A 27,636-nucleotide genomic window follows, 5' to 3' on the forward strand; every position below is an offset into this window, starting at 1 on the left:
CCAGTGATTTTTAAACGAGCAGGCAGCAGTTGATTAAATAACCTCTTAATTTTGCTGTCTGAGTGATAAACCACAACTTTAGTGCCCCTTCACACAAAACATGATTAAAGTCGACTAGCGCATGAAGGAGGAATTGCATGCCAATCGTGAAAAATTGGAGCTGCCTCCAATGCCTCATACACCTGATGCTACAACTATTTGCGCACACCAGTGGCTGAAAGACAGAGAGTGCCCTGTGAGAGCCCATTCGATCCCTCTCGTGGCAGGTGTCAGCCAAATTCCAGGTGACACAACACGACAGCTAACACCGCTTGCTGGCACTTAGAAAATGTGTGGCCATTCACACTGTTAGCATGAAAACAGTAAGCAGACGATCACTTTCGAGCTGGATGTGAAATTTGTCTAAGTGCCCCCACAAGTATGGTAGCGCAGTGGTAAAGTTTCTGGCTGGCAATCAGAACTTTAGTAAATTGCAGGTTCGAATCCCATGGGTGACATGTATTTTTTTTTCCACAGCAGCTGTGCGATGTGGTTCCACATGCTCCAGCTGCTTGCATGGGCAGGCGCGAATGATCCTGCTGCGACGAGCATGAAACAAAACTGTCGCGGTGGGATCGTTCACGCCTGCCGCCATCGGTTCGATGTTTTTGTGGTTTGCTCATACGAGCTGTTTTGACATGATTCGCCCTGATTTGTACTTATTTGTGTATATGTGTGAAGGGGCCCTTAGATAAATAAATTGAAAGTTATCTTCCTTAAAGTCAAACTGAAAGAAAATCTCTACAACTTGATGTAAACTCATTTAAAAAAATAATAATAATAATAATAATAATAAAAATCCAGCTTCTTGAAGAAGTGGTGTAGAGGAGGACTTTCTTAAAAAGAAGACCTGACAGTTCAGCTACAGTTTGTCAGAAAGTACATCTGAGATGAAAGCCTAGATGTGATGTTTTGGTGAAAGAAACTTTTGTATTTCTTCTTAATTAATGTAAATAAAGTCCAAGACATATTCATTGACTTGGAAATGTTCATGTTTCCATCCCCTGACTTGTCTGAAGAAAACTGGCAATAAAAGTGATTATTATTCACAGGTATTATCAAGTTTTAGAGATTTGCTTTCAGTTTGAGTTTGAGGAAGATAATTTTAGAAATTTTTATTCTTTATATTTTTTTTGTATTTCTTGTATTTTAAATTGCATCATATTTATATGACAATATTGAGATACAATAATTTGGCCATATTGTACAGCCCTACCATCAACTAGCTGAAAACTTTGAATATTAATTTACATCTACATTAAAAAATGCTTAAAGTGGCAGGGGGTTAAGACGCTGTAATTGGGGGGGGGGGGGCTTGGGGGGGGGAATCCTCCTCCCCCAGAAGCTGAAATGCTTAAAAAGGTGTGGGGGGGGGGGGTGGTCTTGGGAGCAGAGCTCCGCCCCAGAAGCTGAAAGGTTTTAGCCATGCTAATGCTCCCTTGATGCATTTGCAAGGACCTCATTGACATCGTGAGATGCTGAAGAGCTTTGCTTGTTCATGCCTGCAACATATACAGTACATATTAACAATGATGGTCAATAGTGAGTCTGATAAATCATGCTTGAACCCTCGTGCGCATGCGTGAGTTTTTTCACGCGTGTCGGTGACGTCATTTCCCTGTGGGCAGGCCTTGAGTGAGATGTGGTCCCTCCCTCTCAGCTGAATTCCTTTGTTTCACACACTGCTCGAGACGGCGCGCGTTGCTTTATCAAAATTTTTTCTGGACCTGTGAGGAATATCCGAGTGGACATTATTCGAGAAATTAAGCTGGTTTTCGGTGAAAAGTTTAACGGCTGCTGAGAGATTATGGGGTGAGAGATTATTCTGTCAGTGTAAGGACTTCCCACGGAGCGGGACGTCGCGCAGCGCTTCCAGGCGCCATCGTCGGCCTGTTTCGCCCTGACAACATCCTAATTTAAGGCTTAATTCACCCAGGACGTCGTGAGAGAACAGAGAAGATTCAGAAGAGGCCGGCATGAGGACTTTATGCGGACATTCCACTGTTTAAGGACATTTTTTAATGAAAGACGTGCGCGCAAATTTGCCAAGTCGTTTCCGTGACGACTCGGCGAATCTGTGTGCACCGCGACAGGAAAAACACCTCCGTGTTGAAAACCATTTGTAAAATTCAGGCGGCTTTTGATGGCTTTCAACAAGTGAGTATCTGAGAAATTGTTTAACAGCTTGGGGCATGTTCCAACTTGCCCGTTAAGGTTTCCAATGGAGGTGTTTTTCCTGTCGCGACCCCCCGCGGTCGGGTCCTGCCCAACATGCGACTCTGCCCACACGTTCTTTCATTACAAAGTGTCCGTTAACAATGGAATGTCCGAATAAACTCCTCCTGCCGACTTCTTCTGAAAGTTCTCTGTTCTCTGACGACTTACTGGGTCAACAGAGCCTGAAAGGTGGAAGTTTTCAACTTGAAACGGCGAGACGCTGCCGCCTCGAAGCGCAGATTGCCATCAGGCACCGTGGACCGTCCTTACGGCGACACTATCAGACCAAAATCTCTCATCAGCCGTTAAAATTTTTACCGAAAACCAGCTCAGTTGTGCCTTACAGTTTTGAAAAAATGTTGATAAAAAAAGCAGCAGTCTCTGAGCCATTCCTAAACAATGAAAAAATCGATGAGAGGGTGGGCCACTCCTCACTCAGACTGCCCACAGGCGAATGACGTAACCGACAGGCGTGAAAAAACTCTTGCATGCCCATGAGGGTTCAAGCATGTCTGATGTAATCACACGATTCAAATCCATATGGTTTTTGAAAAAAAAAAATAAATAAGGTCGGATACTTTTCTAATAGACCTCGTAATCTTAAAAAAAAAAAAAAAAAAAAAAAAAACAAATCTGGAAATCACAATGTATGATTTTTTTTAAATAATTTATTTGTATGTTACTGCTGCAAATAAGTATTTGATGACTTACCAACCAGCAAGAATTCTGGCTCACACAGACCTGTTAATTTTTTCTTTAAGAAGCCCTCTTATTCTGCACTCTTTACCTGTTTTAATTACACCTGTTTAAACTTGTTACCTGTATAAAAGACACCTGTTCACACACTCGATCAATCACACTCCAACCTGTCCACCATAGCCAAGACCAAAGAGCTGTCTAAGGACTCCAGGGACAATACTGTAGACCTGCACAAGACGGGGGTGGACTACAGGACAACAGGCAAGCAGCTTGGTAGAAGACAGCAACTGTTATGATTATTTATTAGAAAGTGGAAGAAACACAAGATGACTGTCAGTCTCCCTTGGTCTGGGATTCCATGCAAGATCTCACTTTGTGGGGTAAGGATGATTCTGAGAAAGCTCAGAACTACACAGGAGGACCTGGTCAATGACCTGAAGAGAGCTGGGACCACAGTCACAAAGATTACATTAGTAACACATGATGCTGTCATGGTTTAAAATTCTGCAGGGCAGCAAGGTCCCACTGCTCAAGCCAGCACATGTCCAGGCCCATTTGAAGTTCACCAGTGACCATCTGGATGATCCAGAGGAGGGATGGGAGAAGGTCATGTGGTCAGATGAGACCAGAATAGAGCTTTTTGGAATCAACTCCACTTACCATGTTTAGAGGATGAGAACAACCCCAAGAAAACCATCCCAACCATGAAGCATGGGGGTGGAAACATCATACTCTGGGGGTGCTCTTCTGCAAAGGGGACAGGAGGACTGCACCGTATTGAAGGGAGGATGGATGGGGTCATGTATTGCGAGATTTTGGCAAAAAACCTCCTTCCCTCAGTAAGAACATTTAAGATGGGTCATGGCTGGGTCTTCCAGCATGACAATGGCCCCAAACACACAGCCAGGGCAACTAAGGAGGGACTCCGTAATAAGCATTTCGAGGTCCTGGAGTGGCCTGGCCAGTCTCCAGACCTGAATTCAATAGAAAGTCTTTGGAGGGAGCTGAAACTCCATACCTGAAAGATCTAGATAAGATCTGTATGGAGGAGTGGACCAAAATCCCTGCTGCAGTGTGTGCAAACCTGGTGAAAAACTACAGGAAACATTTGACCTCTGTAATTGCAAACAAAGGCTACTGTACCAAATATTAACATTGATTTTCACAGGTGTTCAAATACTTATTTGCAGCAGTAACATACAAATAAATTATTAAAAATTCATACATTGTGATTTCCGAATTTTTCTTTTTTAGATTATGTCTCTCACAGTGGACATGCACCTAAGATGAAAATTTCAGACCCCTCCATGATTTCTAAGTGGGAGAACTTGCAAAATCACAGGGTGTTCAAATACTTATTTTCCTCACTATATCTGTTGTGTAAATTTGATGAGAATCCATGAAGTAGTTTTGATGTAGTCCTTCAAAGCCTATATAAAGTGAATTCTTGATCCAGAATCCAGATCTGCATCCAGATCACCTTCAAAATTTAATAGTCTTCCATGGCCTAATACAGGGGTGCTCAAGTTCGGTCCTCAAGAGCTACCTTTCTGATACGCTTAGTTGTCTCCCTGCTCCAACACACCTGAATCCACTGAAAGTGTCATGATTCTCAGGGGAACTGGGCACAGGAGGCAGGAGGCACAATGCAGACTCACAAGCAGGTGGCAGGATATAAAAGGCGTTATCGAAAATTCAGGCAGTGGGTCTGGTACACAAAAAGGCAGTCAGCAAGGTGGAGGTACAGGCAGGTGTAAAGCAAGGGCGTCAAAAATGCAGACTGAGGCATAAGCACGGCAAACAGAGTCACAAGGGCTGAGACAAAGGCAAGGTCAAAAAAACAGGCACGGTCGGCAACAAAGAACTAGGATGCATGAGCTGGAACAGAGACAGAACATCAACGAACAAGCAAGAGACCTGAAAAGTAGCAGGGCTTAAATGCACAGTGGTTTAATTAGGAAGTGATTTGGAGCAGGTGTGGTGAGCAGGCAGGAGGAGGGTGTGGACAAACAAAGATGACACACTGTGAGGCAAGAGACTGCAGTGACAAGATGGCAGACAAAATGGGGTGTGGCCAACAGAGATGAGGAAGTGCAGGACAAGAGAGTGCAGGGATCAGAGGGAGACAGTGACACAAATGAAACTAGGCGTGATGAACAGAGATGGAGAGTGTAGACAAGGGAGTGCAGAGACAACACGAACATAACTAATAACCATAACTAACAATACTAAAATAACAAGACCGAGAAGAACTAATGGATAAAGGATTAATGGACACTTGACAAGAAAAGATTCATACTAGACAAAAAATAGAAAAGCAGGCATCAAGAAAATAGAACTGACATAAATAATACAACCAAAGACTAATGTGATAAAGTCACAGTAGTGCCCCATCACACTAATGTGATGGGGCACTTTGGATGGAGCAGCTCTCATTTCTAGAAATCTGGCCAATTTTCTTAAATCCTTCAAACCGTGACTATCCAGGGTTGGGACCAGGAGCAGAGTTGTAGTCTTACACACCTCTCTGCAGCTTCTCTCCCCCTGCCATCCCCTCATTACCCCATCCCCATAGAGACGGTGCCTGCTGCCAGACTACCAATAACCAGTAAAAATCTATTTAAGCATAAAAATTCAAAAAGAAAAATAATATAGCACCTTCAACTGCACCACAGACTAAAACAGTTAAATGTGGTTTATTAAACATTAGGTCTCTCTCTTCTAAGTCCCTGTTGGTAAATTATATAATAATTGATCAACATATTGATTTATTCTGCCTTACAGAAACCTGGTTACAGCAGGATGAATATGTTAGTTTAAATGAGTCAACACCCCAGAGTCACACTAACTGTCAGAATGCTCGTAGCACGGGCCGAGGCAGAGGATTAGCAGCAATCTTCCATTCCAGCTTATTAATTAATCAAAAACCCAGACAGAGCTTTAATTCATTTGAAAGCTTGTCTCTTAGTCTTGTCCATCCAAATTGGAAGTCCCAAAAACCAGTTTTATTTGTTATTATCTATTGTCCACCTGGTCGTTACTGTGAGTTTCTCTGTGAATTTTCAGACCTTTTGTCTGACTTAGTGCTTAGCTCAGATAAGATAATTATATTGGGCGATTTTAACATCCACACAGATGCTGAGAATGACAGCCTCAACACTGCATTTAATCTATTATTAGACTCTATTGGCTTTGCTCAAAAAGTAAATGAGTCCACCCACCACTTTAATCATATCTTAGATCTTGTTCTGACTTATGGTATGGAAATAGAAGACTTAACAGTATTCCCTGAAAACTCCCTTCTGTCTGATCATTTCTTAATAACATTTACATTTACTCTGATGGACTACCCAGCAGTGGGGAATAAGTTTCATTACACTAGAAGTCTTTCAGAAAGCGCTGTAACTAGGTTTAAGGATATGATTCCTTCTTTATGTTCTCTAATGCCATATACCAACACAGTGCAGAGTAGCTACCTAAACTCTGTAAGTGAGATAGAGTATCTCGTCAATAGTTTTACATCCTCATTGAAGACAACTTTGGATGCTGTAGCTCCTCTAAAAAAGAGAGCTTTAAATCAGAAGTGCCTGACTCCGTGGTATAACTCACAAACTCGTAGCTTAAAGCAGATAACCCGTAAGTTGGAGAGGAAATGGCGTCTCACTAATTTAGAAGATCTTCACTTAGCCTGGAAAAAGAGTCTGTTGCTCTATAAAAAAGCCCTCCGTAAAGCTAGGACATCTTTCTACTCATCACTAATTGAAGAAAATAAGAACAACCCCAGGTTTCTTTTCAGCACTGTAGCCAGGCTGACAAAGAGTCAGAGCTCTATTGAGCTGAGTATTCCATTAACTTTAAGTAGTAATGACTTCATGACTTTCTTTGCTAATAAAATTTTAACTATTAGAGAAAAAATTACTCATAACCATCCCAAAGACGTATCGTTATCTTTGGCTGCTTTCAGTGATGCCGGTATTTGGTTAGACTCTTTCTCTCTGATTGTTCTGTCTGAGTTATTTTCATTAGTTACTTCATCCAAACCATCAACATGTTTATTAGACCCCATTCCTACCAGGCTGCTCAAGGAAGCCCTACCATTATTTAATGCTTCGATCTTAAATATGATCAATCTATCTTTGTTAGTTGGCTATGTACCACAGGCTTTTAAGGTGGCAGTAATTAAACCATTACTTAAAAAGCCATCACTTGACCCAGCTATCTTAGCTAATTATAGGCCAATCTCCAACCTTCCTTTTCTCTCAAAAATTCTTGAAAGGGTAGTTGTAAAACAGCTAACTGATCATCTGCAGAGGAATGGTCTATTTGAAGAGTTTCAGTCAGGTTTTAGAATTCATCATAGTACAGAAACAGCATTAGTGAAGGTTACAAATGATCTTCTTATGGCCTCAGACAGTGGACTCATCTCTGTGCTTGTTCTGTTAGACCTCAGTGCTGCTTTTGATACTGTTGACCATAAAATTTTATTACAGAGATTAGAGCATGCCATAGGTATTAAAGGCACTGCGCTGCGGTGGTTTGAATCATATTTGTCTAATAGATTACAATTTGTTCATGTAAATGGGGAATCTTCTTCACAGACTAAAGTTAATTATGGAGTTCCACAAGGTTCTGTGCTAGGACCAATTTTATTCACTTTATACATGCTTCCCTTAGGCAGTATTATTAGACGGTATTGCTTAAATTTTCATTGTTACGCAGATGATACCCAGCTTTATCTATCCATGAAGCCAGAGGACACACACCAATTAGCTAAACTGCAGGATTGTCTTACAGACATAAAGACATGGATGACCTCTAATTTCCTGCTTTTAAACTCAGATAAAACTGAAGTTATTGTACTTGGCCCCACAAATCTTAGAAACATGGTGTCTAACCAGATCCTTACTCTGGATGGCATTACCCTGACCTCTAGTAATACTGTGAGAAATCTTGGAGTCATTTTTGATCAGGATATGTCATTCAAAGCGCATATTAAACAAATATGTAGGACTGCTTTTTTGCATTTACGCAATATCTCTAAAATTAGAAAGGTCTTGTCTCAGAGTGATGCTGAAAAACTAATTCATGCATTTATTCCTCTAGGCTGGACTATTGTAATTCATTATTATCAGGTTGTCCTAAAAGTTCCCTAAAAAGCCTTCAGTTAATTCAAAATGCTGCAGCTAGAGTACTGACGGGGACTAGAAGGAGAGAGCATATCTCACCCATATTGGCCTCTCTTCATGGCTTCCTGTTAATTCTAGAATAGAATTTAAAATTCTTCTTCTTACTTATAAGGTTTTGAATAATCAGGTCCCATCTTATCTTAGGGACCTCGTAGTACCATATCACCCCAATAGAGCGCTTCGCTCTCAGACTGCAGGCTTACTTGTAGTTCCTAGGGTTTGTAAGAGTAGAATGGGAGGCAGAGCCTTCAGCTTTCAGGCTCCTCTCCTGTGGAACCAGCTCCCAATTCAGATCAGGGAGACAGACACCCTCTCTACTTTTAAGATTAGGCTTAAAACTTTCCTTTTTGCTAAAGCTTATAGTTAGGGCTGGATCCCTTAGTTATGCTGCTATAGACGTAGACTGCTGGGGGGTTCCCATGATGCACTGTTTCTTTCTCTTTTTGCTCTGTATGCACCACTCTGCATTTAATCATTAGTGATCGATCTCTGCTCCCCTCCACAGCATGTCTTTTTCCTGGTTCTCTCCCTCAGCCCCAACCAGTCCCAGCAGAAGACTGCCCCTCCCTGAGCCTGGTTCTGCTGGAGGTTTCTTCCTGTTAAAAGGGAGTTTTTCCTTCCCACTGTAGCCAAGTGCTTGCTCACAGGGGGTCGTTTTGACCGTTGGGGTTTTACATAATTATTGTACGGCCTTGCCTTACAATATAAAGCGCCTTGGGGCAACTGTTTGTTGTGATTTGGCGCTATATAAAAAAATTGATTGATTGATTGATTAGTGCCCCATCACACTAATGTGATGCGGGAGGTGATGGTCTAGTGGTTAAGGTGTTGGGCTCGAGTCCAGAAGATCATGGGTTCAAATCCCCGCCTGACTGGAAAATCACTAAGGGGCAAGGTCTTTAATCCCCTATTGCCCCCGGTGTTTAGTGAGCGCCTTGTATGGCAGCACCCTAACATCGGGGTGAATGTGAGGCATAATTGTAAAGCGCTTTGAGCATCTGATGCAGATGGAAAAGCGCTATATAAATGCAGTCCATTACCATTTATAAACCTGACAAATCAAACTAGTGACATCAGCAATCATGAAACAATCAAAAACAGTGGATCAAAACTAAACAACAGAACTCAACATGTGGCAGAAGTGTGATAAACAGAAAACAAGCTCTGACAAAAGCAATGCTGAACAAAAATCAAAAACAGTGGATCAAAGACTGAACTAAACCAGAATGAAACTCAAGATGTGGGTGAAGAGTGATGAACAGAAAACAAGCAGTTGTGACAAAGCAAAATAAACAGATGATTTAAAAAAAACAGACAAAAGAACTCAATAAAGACAAACTGGCAGAAAATTATAATGATCACAGACAGAGCAGGGGCAAAATCATGACAGAAAGCCTCATTAAAAGTCTGCTAATGAGTCTTTCATTGGATTCAGGTGTGTTGGAGCAGGGAGACAACTAAGAGTATCAGGAAGGTGGCTCTCGAGGACTGAACTTGAGCACCCCTGGCCTAATATGTATCTGTGGTGAAAATGTTGTCAAAATCCTGTTAACAGTCAGACACACAGACAAATAAACACCAATGATTTTATTACATCCTTGGCGGATGTATGTAAATATTATAAGTATATACACTGCTATATTGTAATCATGTAAATTCAACAGACTTCTTTTTTTGTTGTTGTTTTGTCATCGTGGCTGAAGAGACGATATTGTTTCCAAAGCATGCTTCGGTAAATTTTGCATAATGTATGACCTTTAAAGGTTCACAAGTGGGTTACAGACTAACACAGTGGAAGGAGTAATGAGGCATTGCCATTTATTAACACAAAATAAAACAATTTGTGATGTAGCAGTAACAAACAATCATTCAAGTACCGACTTGAATGATTGTTTGACTGTCTAAATTTACATGTGAGCTCAGTCTTTTAAAAAACTATATGGAATTAAAGGAACCATGACTTATGTGCATTGCTTGCACATGACGTTAATGTGTGCAATAACATAAAGTTTGACACATTATGATCATTTGCAGCCTATGTATTTCAATTTTCAATTTTTCAATTTCAATTTATTTTGATTTATATAGCGCCAAATCACAACAGAGTTGCCTCAAGGCGCTTCACAAAAGTAAGGTCTAACCTTACTAACCCCAGAACAATAGTGGTAAGGAAAAACTCCCTCTGAGGAAGAAACCTCAAGCAGACCAGACTCAAAGGGATGACCCTCTGCTTGGGCCATGCTACAGACATAAATTACAGAAACAATTCACAGAACAATTCACAAAAGGAATATACAGGAAATGTTGTTGGAGCACAGGACAGGAGGGTCACCAGCATAAATACAACTCCCATCTCTGGATGGAGCTGCACCTTAAACAGAGAGAAAAAAAACAGAATCAGGCATCAGAAAGATAAAAATACTGTATAATTTGCCAGCATTAAACAACAAGAAAAACAGAAGTAATACTAAGGTGATTGCCGGTCACTAGCCCTAAACTTCATTAAAAGACCCAGAAGTTAGGTAAAGTTGAGTCTGCGGCACGCTCCTTTTAACTAAAAAAATGAATGAAATGAGTAAAAAGCATAAAACAAAACTATACCAGTATGCTAGCCATACGAAAGGGAAAATAAGTGTGTCTTAAGTCTGGACTTGAAAGTGTCCACAGAATCTGACTGTTTTATTGATGCAGGGAGGTCATTCCACAGAACAGGGGCACGATAAGAGAAAGCTCTATGATCTGCAGACTTCTTATTCACCCCTAGCGACACAAAGTAGTACAATTTTATAGACTAGTAGCAGAACCTTAAAATCTGATCTCACTGGGACAGGAAGCCAGTGAAGGGATGCCAAAATGGGTGTAATGTGGTCAAACTTTCTGCTTCATGTCAAAAGTCTGGCTGCAGCATTTTTAACCAATTGGAGACCCCTAATGCTAGACTGCGGTAAACCAGAAAATAGAACATTGTAGTAGTCCAATCTAGAAGAGATAAACACATGGATCAGAGTCTCAGCATCAGCCATAGACAGGATGGGATGAATCTTCGCTATATTTTGCAGGTGGAAGAAAGCAGTCCTCGTAATATTTCTAATGTGGAGGTCAAAGGACAATGTAGGATCAAAATTACCCCAAGGTTCCTCACTTTGTCAGTGTGATGTATGACACACAAGCCTTGGCTGAGTGTTAACTGGTCAAATTGATGCCGATGTCTCACTGGACCAAGAGCCATCATTTCAGTCTTGTCAGAGTTTAAAAGTAGGAAGTTTCTAGACATCCAACTTCTCACTGATGCAAAGTAATCTTCTAAGAATTTTATCTGAATGAGATTACCAGCAGTTATCTGCATGTATAACTGAGTATCATCAGCATAGCAGTGAAAGGTTATCCCAAAACGCAGTAATATGTGCCCAAGGAGTGCTATATAAAGGGAGAAAAGCAGGGGGCCTAAGACAGACCCCCGTGGAAACCCCAATTTTCATGTAACTAAGGTTAGAGGTAGTGTTACTGTACAAAACACAGTGATAACGACTGGTCAAGTATGACATCAGCCATGCAAGGGCACTCCCAGTAATCCCAAAATGATTTTCCAGCCTATCAAGTAGAATGTGATGATCCATGGTATCAAATGCAGCACTGAGATCTAACAGCAACAGAACCGTAGTGGTGTCCAAATCCATTGTAAGCAGAAGAGCAATCACCACTTTAGTGAGAGCCGTCTCTGTGGAATGATATTTTCTAAAAGCAGACTGCAGTGGCTCAAAGAGATTATTCTCAGTAAAATAGTCCACGAGCTGCCGTGACACCACTTATTCCAGAATTTTAGAGCAAAATGATAGATTTGATATCGGCCGATAGTTTTTCAATACACTAGGGTCAAGATTAGGTTTCATAAGTAATGGTTTAATCACTGCAGATTTGAAACATTTAGGAACAGATCCAAAAGTTAAAGAAAGATAATCATTTCCAGCACAGTCGACCCAAGAGTGGGCCACAGGTCCTTAAACAGTTTTGTTGGTATAGGATCAAATAAACAGGTTGTGCTTTTTGTTGACATTACGAGTTTCATCAGCACGCCTAGTGAGATACTATCAAATTCTGTGAATCTAGGTAATACCTCAGTAATGGCGCCCACCTCGATAGCATGCTGTAGTGGCTGGGTTAAGGCATGCTGGGATATGTTTAACCTAATGTCATCTATTTTCTTCTTAAATTAATCCAGGAAATCTTGTGTTGTAAAAGGAGGGTGAACAACAGGTGGTTGGCCATGAATAAGTGTTGCCACAGTGTCAATCAATCAATCAATCAACTTTTTTCTTGTATAGCGCCAAATCACAACAAACAGTTGCCCCAAGGCGCTCCACATTGCAAGGCAAGGCCATACAATAATTATGAAACACAGTCTACGTCTAAAGCAACATAACCAAGGGATGGTCCAGGGTCACCCGATCCAGCCCTAACTATAAGCCTTAGCGAAAAGGAAAGTTTTAAGCCTAATCTTAAAAGTAGAGAGGGTATCTGTCTCCCTGATCTGAATTGGGAGCTGGTTCCACAGGAGAGGAGCCTGAAAGCTGAAGGCTCTGCCTCCCATTCTACTCTTACAAACCCTAGGAACTACAAGTAAGCCCGCAGTCTGAGAGCGAAGCGCTCTAATGGGGTAATATGGTACTATGAGGTCCCTAAGATAAGATGGGACCTGATTATTCAAAACCTTATAAGTAAGAAGAAGAATTTTAAATTCTATTCTAGCATTAACAGGAAGCCAATGAAGGGAGGCCAACACGGGTGAGATATGCTCTCTCCTAGTTATGCTTGTTTTTGTTGATCAAATCAGAGTAATAGGTCCGCTTTGTAGCCAGTAATGCATGCTTATAGTCTAAGATAGCATCACGCCACGCAAGGTGGAATACTTCTAATTTTGAACGACGCCATTTCTGTTCTAGACCTCTTGCCTTATGCTTGAGGTCACGGAGCTAATCATTGAACCAAGGTGACTGTGATTTGGGGGAGCGCAGTTTTAATACAGGTGGCGCAATCATTTCGAGTGTAGTTTTGAGCACTGAGTTTAAACTATCCACAAGTCTGTCTACTGATTGGGTATTTGCCAAATGTGAAGCTAAGACATCAGGCAGTTTAGCTTCGAGTTCAGTCTTAGTTGAGGAGTTGATGCATCGCCGTAGTGATATATAAGGTTGTTGTTCCACTGAACATGGCAGCAAAACTGTAAACTTAATAAGTCAGTGATCAGAGACCACTGATGTAAGAGGCATGATGTCAATATTCGTGACAGCAATACTACGTGCGAGAACCAGATCCAGTGTATTTCCACTAATGTGTATTGAGTCCGGAATGCATTACCGAAATCGTAATGCATCCACATTTTCCGAGAAGGTCGTGGGTTCAATTCCTGTGGTCTTTCTGTGTGGAGTTTGCAAGTTCTCCCCGTGTTTGCGTGGGTTTCCTCCGGGTGCTCCGGTTTCCTCCCACGTCCAAAGACATGCAGGTTAGGTGGATTAGGATCTTTAAATTGTCCTTAGGTGTGCGTGTGGGTGTGTCTGTGTTTGTTTGTCTATTTGTGGCCCTGCGACAGACTGGCATCCTGTCCTGGGTGTACCCTGCCTCACGCCCTATGACTGCTGGGATAGGCTCCAGCCCCCCCGCGACCCTTAATTGGACAAAGCGGTAGAAGATGAATGAATGAATGAATGAATGAATGAATGATTTGCAGAGGGTATCAGAAGGCTTATTTATATGACCGTTAAAGTCACCAATGACCAGAATGTTACAGTATCTGCACTCATTGACAAGTTAGAGATGAATCATCTAAGAATTCAGAGTATAGGCCAGGGGGCCTATATACAGTGACAAAGTATCACGGCTGATTTTTTTTTTCTTCCAGTAAAAGGGAGTCAGTGCTTTCAGGCAAGTTATGTTATATTTCAAAAGTCGCCATAATTTGTCAATGACCTGAACATTGTATGCATTCATGTTTACCACTGTGTTACATTTTTTTGAAATGTGTTGCAGGCATCCATTTCAAAATGAGCAAATATTTCACAAAAACAATAAAGTTTATCAGTTTGAACATTAAATAATGTGTCTTTGTGGTGTATGCAATTGAATATAGATTGAAGAGGATTTGCAAATCATTGTATTCTGTTTTTATTTACATTTTACACAACATCCCAACTTCATTGGAATATGGGTTGTACAATCACTGATATGCAGTCAAATGCGATTTGGGGTAATGACAAAGTGAGACAGACACCCTCTCTACTTTTAAGATTAGGCTTAAAACTTTCCTTTTTGCTAAAGCTTATAGTTAGGGCTGGATCAGGTGACCCTGAACCATCCCTTAGTTATGCTGCTATAGACTTAGACTGCTGGGGGGTTCCCATGATGCACTGAGTGTTTCTTTCTCTTTTTGCTCTGTATGCACCACTCTGCATTTAATCATTAGTGATTGATCTCTGCTCCCCTCCACAGCATGTCTTTTTCCTGGTTCTCTCCCTCAGCCCCAACCAGTCCCAGCAGAAGACTGCCCCTCCCTGAGCCTGGTTCTGCTGGAGGTTTCTTCCTGTTAAAAGGGAGTTTTTCCTTCCCACTGTCGCCAAGTGCTTGCTCACAAGGGGTCGTTTTGACCGTTGGGGTTTTTACGTAATTATTGTATGGCCTTGCCTTACAATATAAAGCGCCTTGGGGCAACTGTTTGTTGTGATTTGGCGCTATATAAATAAAATTGATTGATTGATTGATTGAACTGCAGTTTAATGCAAATATCTCATCAGCCAATAATGTGGCAGGAACTAAATGCATTCCAGGTGGAAAACCCCAGCTTCAGTGACAAAATGTCCCACTATGTGCTGAGTCTGCCTGTGTCTCTAAAACAGGTGATTTCAATTGTTTAGCTCTTCTACATGGATGAAGAGTTAAACTAATCAATTCTAGTACTGTTCCAGAAATGGTCTTGTGCACCAGCAACATTTCCTGTATGTTCGTTTTGTGAATTGTTTTGTAATTTGTGTCTGTAGCATGTAATTTGAATCTGGTCTGCTTGAGGTTTCTTCCTCAGAGGGAGTTTTTACTTACCACTGTTGCTTTGGGGGTTGGTAAGGTTAGACCTTACTTGTGTGAAGCGCCTTGAGGCAACCTTGTCTGGTGCTATATAAATGACAATAAATTGAAATTGAAAACTAATCAGAATAAGCTGGTTTAGTGGGTGGATGGAACAAATCTGTGGCAGGGCCTTCACTCACTGAAGCTGAGATTTTCCTCCTTTGATGCATTCAAACATGTAGACATGCTCAAGTGGATTTGCTGAAAATCAAAACAAGAATTACAATGTGTGACAGCCTCACAGGTCAATGGAGAATTTTCTGTTTTTACCAACAATTATAAAGAATCGATTGATTGAGTGGTATTTCTCTGCATGAAAATGTCTTGCTTATGGCAGAGGTTGGAGAAGAGTCGTGAAACAGGTTTGCGCTTATTGAAGAGCACCAGTAACCAGTAACCTAAACCTGAGGGCAGTATGGTGGCTTAGTGGTTAGCACTGTTGCCTCACAGCAAGAAGGTCATGGGATCGATTCCCACCTGTGGCCATTCTGTGTGGAGTTTGCATCTTCTCCTCATGTTTGCATGGGTTTTCTCTGGGTGCTCCAGTTTCCCCCCACATTTAAAGACATGCAGGTTAGGTGAATTGGAAACTTACTAATTGTCCTTGTCTCCCTTGCAAAAGAGATCTTGATCTCAATGGGATATGGGCATATCAATGGGAGGTATGCAGAAGAACATCTCTGAATGCATTCTGTGTTCAACCTGGAGGCAGATGGGCCACAGCAACAGAAGATGGTACCAGGTGCCAAACCTGTCAGGTAAAAATGGGGGACAGACTCACCTGGACAATGGAAGAATGGAAAACTGTTGCATGGTCTGAAAAGTGTTGATTAGTGTTGCAGCATTCAGATAGTTGGGTCAGAATTTGGCATGAACAGGATGAATACATGTATCCGCACAGCATCCATTCATTTTCTAAACCTGCTTAATCCAGTTCAGGGTTACAGGGGGACTGGAGCTTATCCCAGCAGTCATAGGGTGAGATGCAGTCCATCCATCATTTTAACAACAATTCGTTTTGCTGGTAGTGGCATGGAAATGTGGTGGTATCATATCACCATGGACCAAAAGGGGGTCCCACACAGTACCAGCTTGTTGTACCTAGTGAAGTGATTAGTGAATGTAAAACTGCACTTGTATTTGTCGGTTAGAGTCAGTGATGGGAAGAGCTAACCCAAAAGTTGGCTTCGATAACCATTAAACCATTAACTGAAAAGTTAACTTTTATAACACTAAACTGATAAAAAAAAATAGCCCAAGTTCCCAGAAACTGCTTATTTTTTATTATTTTAGCCACATCGGGTCACACTGTCAGCTACTGATAAGCCAGTTTTGAGTTTTTTTAAGCGCTGCAGGGGCTGCTGGGTAAATTCAAATGCAATCACAAATCAAAATGAATTCACAAAAAATAAATATATAAACAATAAAACCCCAAACACTGTCATCATCTTTATCAAAAGCAGTAAATTGCAGTATTAGAAGTCCCAGTTTAGCTCTAGATTATATACAGTAGGGTTATGACAAATCTCAAATTTATTAGCCTGGGGTTATAAATGATGAACTTTTACCTAAAACTCACAAAAATGACTTTGGATTTGTCAGATTTTGAAAAAACCTCCTGCACCTAAGACAGTTTCATATTTCACATTACAACACCTCGCGGCTCAAACACTCTTTATTATAACATGTCAGTTTTACATACAATACACATGAGGAATACATGAAAATGAATACATATAGCATTTGTAGTATTTTTAATAGTGTTTCAGATTTGTGTATTAGTGTTAATAAATTTGGTGTTAAGATATTTGTCTGTTTTGAAAGTAGATGGTTCCTTTTTCCAGTGAGTAGAGAAGCATTTCACAGCTTTGGGACACTTAAGTTTGCATATTGCTGACAGCAGGACTTCATAATCCGTCTCTGAATAGCGTTGGTTATAAAACCAGGCCCGCGACCATGTAGTTGCAATGAAATCGCAAGTTACCCTCAGCTGTTCTTGCCAATTTGGAAGAAGGAAAAATGCAATAAGTGCAAAAATTCCTCGTGAGTTCTACCTGGCCCTGTGAAGCGATGGCAGCTTGTGCCATTTGATGCAAGACCATTTTTCCTCCGTTTTGTAAAACTTGTATGCTTCACAAAACTCAAAAAGAAATTTAAAATCATCTCTCCAGCCAAGGTTCTCATACTCTGATATCCCTTCTGTGCCCATGTATGCATTTTGCAAATCATCATACTGTTTCAAAATCTCATCATTAAACTCGCAGTTTATGTTAGGTGACCGTGACCATATAGGAAAAAAGAAATCCAACACATTGCAGAACAAGATCAAGAATGTGGTGTTGGCAGCCGATGTATTGAGGTTCATTGAATCCCTTGTCTCGAAATGTTCTCTGAAACCTGGCTACAACACCATTTTTGCGACCAGTACCGACTGTTGTTGTGTCAGAGATGATCATCTGAATACTGTTCCATACACTGTACTCATCAAGCAGGTCCTGTAGTGGTATATATATGTCTGCAGCAGTTCCACTGTCACTTGCCAAAATGCCAGGTTGTAATGTTCTTCTGTCATTTTTCAAGCACACAACTTGGTACTCCTTATTGTCAATTTTCTTACCATCAAATTGCAGACAAATTTTTTTGTATATATTTTATTTGTATATATTTTCTTGTTATTTCTTGATACTTCTTAATTCTTTTCTTGTTACATTATTTTAAATAGTATTGTGTAAACTCATAGTTTTTAAAAGTGATGTGGTGCTAGGTGCGGGAGATTTTCTCATGTTCCAATGAAATAAACTTCAAAAAAGTGAACTATGGGTAAAAGTTCATCAAATGCAACATCAGGAAAAATAAGTTTTGAAAAACTTTTTGTAGTCATAATCCTAATATACAGTATTTATAAACTGTTAATGCAATGCAATGCACAAACAAAAAGCAAATGCACAAAAAAAAAAAAATAAATAAATAAAAATATTGACTTTTGAGCTGCTTACATAGGGTGATGTCCACAGTGTAACTTCTTGTCTTCTGACCAGCGCTTCTGTGCTTTGACCTGTAAACTGGAAGTGTTAGCTAGCTCTCTGCATTCATAAACAAGGACTAACATATGATTTTACGGTTTATAAACATTTTTGACCGTTAAATTTACTCGCTTTACCAGCAATAAAAATGTTAGTGGACTGAAAGTTAGCAGAACTAAATTTAGCGGATGCAAAGTGGTCCGCTTGTATTTTTCAAAGTTATCTGAAAAGTTAATCCACTAACAAAATTCTCTGTGCACATGTGTTGGCCTTCATCATCATGGTTTCGGGGAAGGATACAAAAAGCTATCTCAGAGATTTCAGCTGTCAGTTTCCAATGTGAGGAACATAGTGAGGAAATGGAAGATCACAGGCATAGTACTAGTTAAGACCCGAAGTGGCAGGCCAAGAAAAATCTCAGATAAGCTGAAGTGAAAGATGGTGGGAACAGTCATAGTCAACCCTCAGACCTGCTCCAAAGACCTACAACATGATCTTTCTGCAGATAGTGTCTCTGTGCATCGTTCAACTATACAGTGCACTTTGCACAAGGAGATGCTGTAATGCAGAGAAAGCCTTTTCTGTGTACACACCACAAACAGTCCCTTGAGGTATGCTAAAGTACATTTGGACAAGCCAGCTTCATTTTGGAATAAAGTGCTGTGGACTGATGAAACTAAAATTGAGTTATTTTGGACATAACAAGGGGTGGTATGCATGGCTAAAAAAGAACACAGCATTCCAAGAAAAACATTTGGTACCAACAGTAAAATTTGGGCTGTGGGGCTGTGTGGCCAGTGCAGATACTAGGAATCTTGTTAAAGTTGAGGGTCACATGGATTCCAGTCAATATCAGGAGATTATTGAGAACAATGTTCATGAATCAGTGACAAAGTTGAAGTTGTGCTGGGGCTAGATCTTTCAACAAGACAATGACCCTAAACACTGTTCAAAATCTACTAAGGCATTCATGCAAAGGAACATCTCAGTCCCCAGACCTGAATATTATTGAAATTCTGTGGTGTGATTTTAAGTGGGCTGTCCATGCTCGGAAACCAACAAACCTGAGATGTTTTGTAAAGAAGAATGGTCCGAGTTGCCTTCAACCAGAATCCAGACTTTCATTAGAAGCTATAGGAAGCATTTAGAGACTGTTATTTCTGCAAAAGGAGGATCTACTAAATATTGATATATATATATATATATATATATATATTTTTTTTTTTTTTTTTTTCTGTTGGGGTGCCCAAATTTATGCACTTGCCTAATTTTGTTTAAATAATTATTGCACACTTTCTGTAAATCCTATAAACTTCATTTCACTTCTCAAATATCACTGTGTTTGTCTGCTATATGATATATTTAACTGAAATTTCCGATCCAGACAACCAATGATTTATAAAGGCAAATCATGAAAATTATCAGGGGTGCCCAAACTTTTGCATACAACTGTACTTCAGGACAATCCAAGAGAGCCTGCTAAAGTATGATGGGTTCAGATGCAAAATACAGTTTCTCCAAGACTACAAAGTTTTAGCTGAGGCTGTCATGTATGACCCCCCCCACCAACATGTGACACTTGATTGGAGAAAGTAGGTGTAAAAAATGACAAGAATGGATGAATGAATTTTATTTATGGGAATTTGCATACTTTCTAATGTGTCCATTTAAATCCTCATTTAAAGCTGCATTTTTCTCAATAAAAAATAGACATACTGTGTTTTGCGTCTGAACTCTTCATATACAGTACAGGTCCAACAAATGCTATTATTTATTCTCTTATTCTACTTTGAGGAAATGCAAGTTAAAGCTACTATTACAAAATAAATAAATAAACAAATAATAATAATAATAATAATAATAATAATAATAAAACAAGATCAATCAGAGATTTCTGACATTCACCAATTTGGATACAGATCACCTCGAAAATTCAGTGAAGTCTTCCATGCCAGAATATCTATCTGTAGTGCAAATTTTGTGAGAATCTGTGAGTAATTAAACTAATCCTTCAAAGCCTATATAAAGGGAAATCTTGACACAGAATCAAGATCCGGATCACACCCAAAATTCAGTCGAATCTTCCATGCCCTAATATCTATCTGTGGTGCAAATTTGGTGAGACTCCATGAAGTAGTAGTTTTGACATAATCCTTCAAAGCCTGTATAAAGTGAAACTTGATCCAGAATCCGGATCACCTCCAAAAGAGTCTTCCATGGCCCAATATGTATCTGTGTTGAAGATTTCATCAAAATCTGTGCAGTCGTTTTGACGGAAACCTGCTAACAGTACTCCTTCAAAGACAATATAAAGTGAAACTTGATCCAACATCTGGATCCAGAGCACCTCCAAAGTTTAATGGATTCCTCTGCCTAATATCTATCTGTGGTGAAAATTTCATCAAAATCCGTAGAGTAGTTTTGACGTAATCCTGTTAACAAGTAGACAGACAAATAAATAAATAAATGCAGATGATTTAATTCCATCCTTGGTGGAGGTAATAATAACTTAGATGGGACTGTAAGGTGGAATGTGAGGAGCATTGTTTTGCTTTTGAACAGTTAAATAGAGTCAAAAATATGCAACACTAACATCCCATTTTCATCAGATATGTCAAAACAAGTATCACTGTGTATTTAAGGGTATGTGGTCAAGGCAACTTTAATGCTGCAGACTGCTGGAAAACCTTTGAATCTCAGTTCCACTAAAAAAAAAACTCACAAATATCAATGTGTCAGACATTATTATTTTGATCAGTAGAGCATTTTGATTGCAATCAATAAATGGTAATGGGACCCAAGGAAATAAGCCACATTGTGTTCGCAGTTTAATCTGTAATCGTAGCACTAATGACACATGGTTAAAAAAAAAAAGAAAAACCCTCTACTTTTTTCCCAAAACATTACTATGCAAGGTGAGGCATTTGGAGTCCTTGACACTAACAAGTTGCTTTAACTAATGGCTCCTATTGAACGAGTCACTTATCACTGCATGTCTTAGATAAGTGCCAACCTCAAGTGTAATTAAAGATTTGAAGGGAGGTCTGAAGCAATCAGCTCTAGATGTTCTGGCTTCTTGTCATCCTAGAAGCCTCTAATGATCTGTCTGGGATTGTGATTGATGAAACACTTAGCGTCAAATCAAAGCTCAGTGAAGTCACTGCTTGCTAAGCTGTTTGCAAACTAACAGCCGGCATGTTTGTGTGATATAGGTCAATTACTGAGGTGTCCTTCATGTGAATTAATGACCTCCAAGCCATTTGAAACCGTTAACATGTCTCAGCAGGGAAAAGCAAAAAGCACCATTGGTCGGGTAGGCTCAGTGTCCTGATTTTTGTCAGTTTCGTGAGCAATGCAGTTTCCATTTAACTAATTATACATTAGTTGGTTGGTAAAGGTTTTTTTTTTTTTTGTAGAATTTCAAAGCTGACAGACCAAGTACTACAAGAAATAAACTTATATTACGATATTTTTCCAAATATAAGTTGAACCTGATTACAAAATGATACCCTTTTTCAATAGATATGTTTGGAAAAAAGACTTTCTGAAAACCAGGGGTCTAATGTACAAAGTGTGCTTACACAGGAAAAACCTGGTGTATATTCATCTCTACGCCAATGCTCAGATGTATCAAAAGTGAAATGACTGTGGAAATGTGCGGTGCATCATGCAAAACTCCTGGCTGGTGTACACACATTTCTACAGCTATTGTTCCACTGTGGACATGAAAAGGTGATGCTGGAAACCGTTAATAGTGTGAAAACATGAAGTTACCAGAGTGTTTGCAATTATATGTATGGATATAAAATCATGCACACAGTGATGTGCAAAGCCCCTTTCACACCAGGCCTGCATACAGTTGCATATGCTGCATATCTAATAACGCAGGGATGTTTGTGTCAGGAAGAAGTTTGAGGAGGTGAGAGAGCCGAGGAGCTGAAAAGAGCGTGAGACTGAAAGCTTATTTTTATTCTCTTTCTTATAAATAGTTTTTAATTTTTTTTTATGTTTTATTCTTTTACTTCTGTTTTTAATCATGTATTTGAATTTTTTTTTTATAGATTTTTAATTATTTATTTAAATTTTATGTTGAATTGTTCATGTAAGGCGCCTTGAGGTGGCTTTGCTGTGATTTGGCTCATTATAAGCTAATTAAATGAAATTGAATTGAAATTGAGGAGCTGCAGCCAGGCTGTAATGAACAGGTGTGTACACTGATTTCTCTTCTAGTTTCTGTTTCTTCTTGTGCAGCGCTGTAGGTGTGTGCTCTGATTTCAATTTCAGTTTTCAATTTATATTCATTTATATAACGCCGAATCACAACAAAGTTGCCTGAAGGCGCTTCACACAAGTAAGGTTTAACCTTACCAACCCCCAGAGCAAGCACACAGGTGACAGTGGTAAGGAAAAACTTCCTTTGATGATTTGAGGAAGAAACCTCAAGCAGACCATACTCAAAGACGTGACCCTCTACTTGGGCCATGCTACCGATACAATTTACAAAACAATTCACAAAACAAACATTCAGGAAATGTTACCAGGGCACAGAACAGGAGGGTTTGTTGTGTGTTGGGGGGTTTGGCTGGACATTTTGGTGTTGTTTTCTTTTCTTTGCTCTCCAGGTGGTATGCAAACTGGGTTTTTGTCTGTGGAGAAGGTGCTGGCAGAAGAGTCCTTCACCCTCATCAGCATTATTGGCTGCACTTGTGGAGGATGTTTACGTGCAAACTTAAAGACTTTCAGCTGAAGCAGATAATGAGATGGCGTTCTGCATTTAAGCCATGAGTGATTCGAGCAGAATTGCCGGGAACTTGACCTTGTGACGTTCGTTTGTGAGACACTGAGGACCGCGCCTGGGTTTGACACATCGTGCCTGTGAAGGAGGATGGGTGAGGGACACATGCTGTCAGCACACATCAGAGGTGATGATTCGCTGAATAAGTGTTAACAGTAATTTGGTATTTTGTTACGCAGTATATTTGAACATTGATGAGAATTGTGCAGCTCGCTTCTCACTGCCGTGGCGTAAGGAATGATGATCCTCCACCTGTTGTGATTAAACAAACAGATGCTCGCATTACGGAGCTTGCAGCGCAAGCCGTTCTGCTTCCTGCTGCTCCAGCTGCGGCACTATTGATACCGGTGCAGATAACTCCGTCACCCAAGGGGAGGAGGAGTGCGGCGGATTATTCCGTGGATTTCCGAATTTTTTCTGCTCAGTAGGGTTGGAATGCCGCAGCTTTGAGAGGCGTGTTTGTGGATGGTTTGAACGATTCATTAAAAGACGAGCTAGCAGTCCGTGACAAACCAAAAGATTTAGATGAGCTAATAAGTAAGTCCCTTCAGCTGCTCCCTTGTTTGCACTTGGGGTCGCCACAGCAAATCCAAGGTGGATCTGCATGTTGAATTGGCACAAGTTTTACGCAGGATGCCCTTCCTGACGCAACTCCATATTACATGGAGAAATGTGTCAGGGGTGGGATTTGAACCTGGAACCTTCTGAACTGAAACCAAGCGCATTAACCACTTGGCCACCACCCCTGCTCTATTCGTCTAGATGATCGGATAAAGGAGCGTGGACGCGAGAGAGGGCGGACATCAGAGCGGGTCTTTTCGTCTTGGGGCTTTCCCCGACACAGATCAGGGCTGCCTCTTCTTCGCCCCACTGAGACTCCTCCGATGGGACCTCTGGCTCCTCTTGCGGATGAGCCCATGCAGCTCGGATGAGTTGAAGCCGCCATATTGCCCCGGTCACATAAGCGTCAAGAAAGATAACAATGACGTATCTCCAGGTGTTCTTAGACAGGCATAATAATGGACACAAAAAAAAAAAAAAAAAAGGGGCAGATCTTTGGTTGTTTAGTTATTTGGGCTGTTTTTGTTTTCATGTAAGGGGTTATAAATTGTTTGGGGATTTAGAGGCGGTTCTGGTGGAGTGAACGACTGGCAGTTTGGAGCTCGGCTGGACTCAGGTAATCATTATTTGAATTTAGGTAATTTTTGTTTGAGGATTGGGTCGTTTGTTTTGTTGTTTTAATTTCCCTGTTTCCCTAACCCCAACCTCACATGCTCTAAGACCGTTTGTCTTTTGGGTTGTGGGGTGGTGCAGGTTGGTTACGCTGAGCATTTCTCAGAAAACCTCTGCACCTAGGGGGGGGTTGTCAGGGGCGTTTTTTTGGGTTTGGTTGATGCCCGGTTCCACTCCAGCCCCGGTGGGCCTTTGACCATTCGTCATTGGTGTTACCAGGGTGTGGTGCAGCGGGAACGTACCTCAGTCGGAATGGTGGGCCGATCTGTGCCGTTCGCCATTTCGGTAGTTCCAACCCTCCCAATGGGCTGGTGGTATGGTCGGTTTGGGGCACCGGACGTATTTCCGGTTTTCCGTTGTGCTTAGGGGATGGGACTGGGTTAGTTTTTCCTGTTTCCTTCCCCAGCTTGGTAGTTTTGTGCCGTTCGCCAAAATTGAACTGATGATTGGCTCTGGGAGTGATCTGGGGTCTTTTGGTGTGCTGGGGGGGGGTAACAGGGTTTGCCGGTTGTTTTATTTGCCCTCGGGGTGGTTTAATGAAGTCCGCCGGGGGTTGGATTTTTGTGTTTTTTATGTTTCCTTCCAGGTTCCACCTCCAGGGTTGATGGGACGGTCCTCTGGGGGGAATTGGCTTGTGGGGCCGACTAGCCAAGTGTGGCTGGGTCTGGGGTTCCTGGGTTATGGGGAGGGTGCCCCCTGGGGTTGATGGTACGGTCCTCTGGGGGGCGCTGTTGCTCCATGAATACCTGGGGACCTCTGTGGGATTCCGGCTTTGGCTGTTACTCCTGGAACTGGCGGTAAAGGTCTTCTGGGGGGTGTTGAGCTCTGCACGTCATTCTGGGGGGGTTGTTTGTTATTTTTCTTTGTGAATTTATGTTTGTATTGTGTTGTTGGGGCTATGTTGGGTTGTTGGATTTGGGTGTTTTTCTTTTCTTCCCGGGGTTGGATGGGACGGTCCCCTGGGGAGGGTTTGGGTGGGTTTTGTGTTTTTCTTGTATGTTGGGTTGTTTATGGGACTCTTTTGGGGTTTTTGTTGATGCCAGCCGGCCTTCCAGCCACGGTGCCCTGTCCTGCTGTCTGCGGTGGACCTTGGGAGCGTTACGCCGTCTGCTTCAAGACATGGACCCCGGAGGGAGGTGCTGTTCTCGGGCCTGGTCTGTTCGGTTGCCGGGAGGCTTCCCGTTGATGGGGGGTACTGTTGTGTGTTGGGGGGTTTGGCTGGACATTTTGGTGTTGTTTTCTTTTCTTTGCTCTCCAGGTGGTATGCAAACTGGGTTTTTGTCTGTGGAGAAGGTGCTGGCAGAAGAGTCCTTCACCCTCATCAGCATTATTGGCTGCACTTGTGGAGGATGTTTACGTTCAGGCCTAATGATTTGCAGCACCTGTGGATGATGCTCACGTGCACACTTAAAGACTTTCAGCTGAAGCAGATAATGAGATGGTGTTCTGCATTTAAGCCATGAGTGATTCGAGCAGAATTGCCGGGAACTCGACCTTGTGACATTCGTTTGTGAGACGCTGAGGACCGCGCCTGGGTTTGACACATCGTGCCTGTGAAGGAGGACTGGTGAGGGACACATGCTGTCAGCACACATCAGAGGTGATGATTGTCTGAATAAGTGTTAACAGTAATTTGGTATTTTGTTGCACAGTATATTTGAACACTGATGAGAATTGTGCAGCTCGCTTCTCACTGCCGTGGCGTACGGAATGATGATCCTCCACCTGTTGTGAGAAGCTGCTCATTTACATGAAGCTTAAATTCAGACCTGAATGTGTTGCTGATAGTGTGTGCCTTTGAAGGATATTTGTTGTAGCTGTTGACTTACCTCACCTTTTCCATCCTTCACAGTGTAAGTTTGTCGTATCCACCTGGGGGGTGTTCGGCGGTGAGTCTGGGTCCAGAAGCGTTGGGCTTCGATCCATTTGGGCGCTGGAGAGCGCGCCGTCCTTCACCTCGCCAGATAACCGCACATTTATGTTGTACACAAATTATTGCACAAAAGAGAAATAAATTTGTTTTGTTTTTGGAACCGCTTTCTGGTTATTTAGCGCTGGGTTCAGTCAGACACTGGTCCGCTCCTCAACTCGCGTCTGCACATAACAGGGTTACAGAAACAGACACCACTTCCATGTCTGGATGGAGCCACACCTCAAACAGACAGAAAAAAAAACAGAACCAGGCATCAGAAAGACAACAAATACAGCATAATTTGTCAGCATTAAGCAACAAGAAAAACAAAAGAAATACTAAGGTGATTGCCGGCCACTAGCCATAAGCTTCACTAAAAGACCTAGACTTTAGATAAAGTTGCGGCCGCGGCCCGCTCCGTTTGCTAATAAAATGAATTTAGAAGAGTAAAAAGCATAGCAGCATACTGGCATAGTATGTTACTACCATACGAAAGGGAAAATAAGTGTGTCAAGTGTGTCAAGGGAGATCATTCCACAGAACAGGGACACGATAAGAGAAAGCTCTGTGACCCGCAGACTTTTTATTCACCCTAGGGATACAAAGTAGTCCTGCACCCTGAGAACACAAAGCCCGGGCTGGTACATAGGGCTTAATTAGGTCAGCAAGGCAGGGAGTTCCAGTGGCATCCAGTCATGTTAAGTGCTGTTATGATGTCTCAACTTGCGTGAAAACTACTTCATTTCTGTATCCAGTGCTCTATGCCGAAAATCCACGAAAATATTAAACATGTAAAAAACATGTTTAAACATGTAAAAAAAAAAAAGTTTAAACATGTTTGACGATAAATGACTCATAAACTGATTTCGATTACCAAGGCCACTGTTACGAGAGTTGCGTGCAGAACTGCTGCTGACCCAGAGCACAATACGGCAAGGAGCCAGGGGTTGTCTGTGCCCCCACAGGTGCTGACTATGCTGGGCATTCTGGCATCATGGGCATTCCAGCGAGAGCTGGCTGATTGTTCAGGTGTGTGCCAGTCAACCTTGCACTGAGCCATGCCAGCTGCGTGGAACACAATCATCTGAATGTTATCCAGGTCCATTCCAACATTATAGCACATTTTGCAGCGAGAGCCGGTTTCCAGAATATAATCGGAGGTATTAACTGCACACATATTTGCTATGAAGGCGCCATCACATGATGAGTTTGTTTTTATTAATAGGAAACATTTTTATTCCATCATTGTTCAAATCATATGTGGTGCGCAAATGCACATCATGCTGGAGGCTGCATGTTGCGCAATTGGGGGGGGAGCTGCTTGGTGGTTAAATAAGCTATCCGTGCAATTGTTCCTAATGAAATCCAACGCAAACACATTTGGGCATGTGCGCATTAAAATATGTTTTTATTGTTATT

This window comes from Thalassophryne amazonica, chromosome 13, assembly GCF_902500255.1.
Source record: "Thalassophryne amazonica chromosome 13, fThaAma1.1, whole genome shotgun sequence".
Classification (NCBI taxonomy): Eukaryota; Metazoa; Chordata; class Actinopteri; order Batrachoidiformes; family Batrachoididae; genus Thalassophryne; species Thalassophryne amazonica.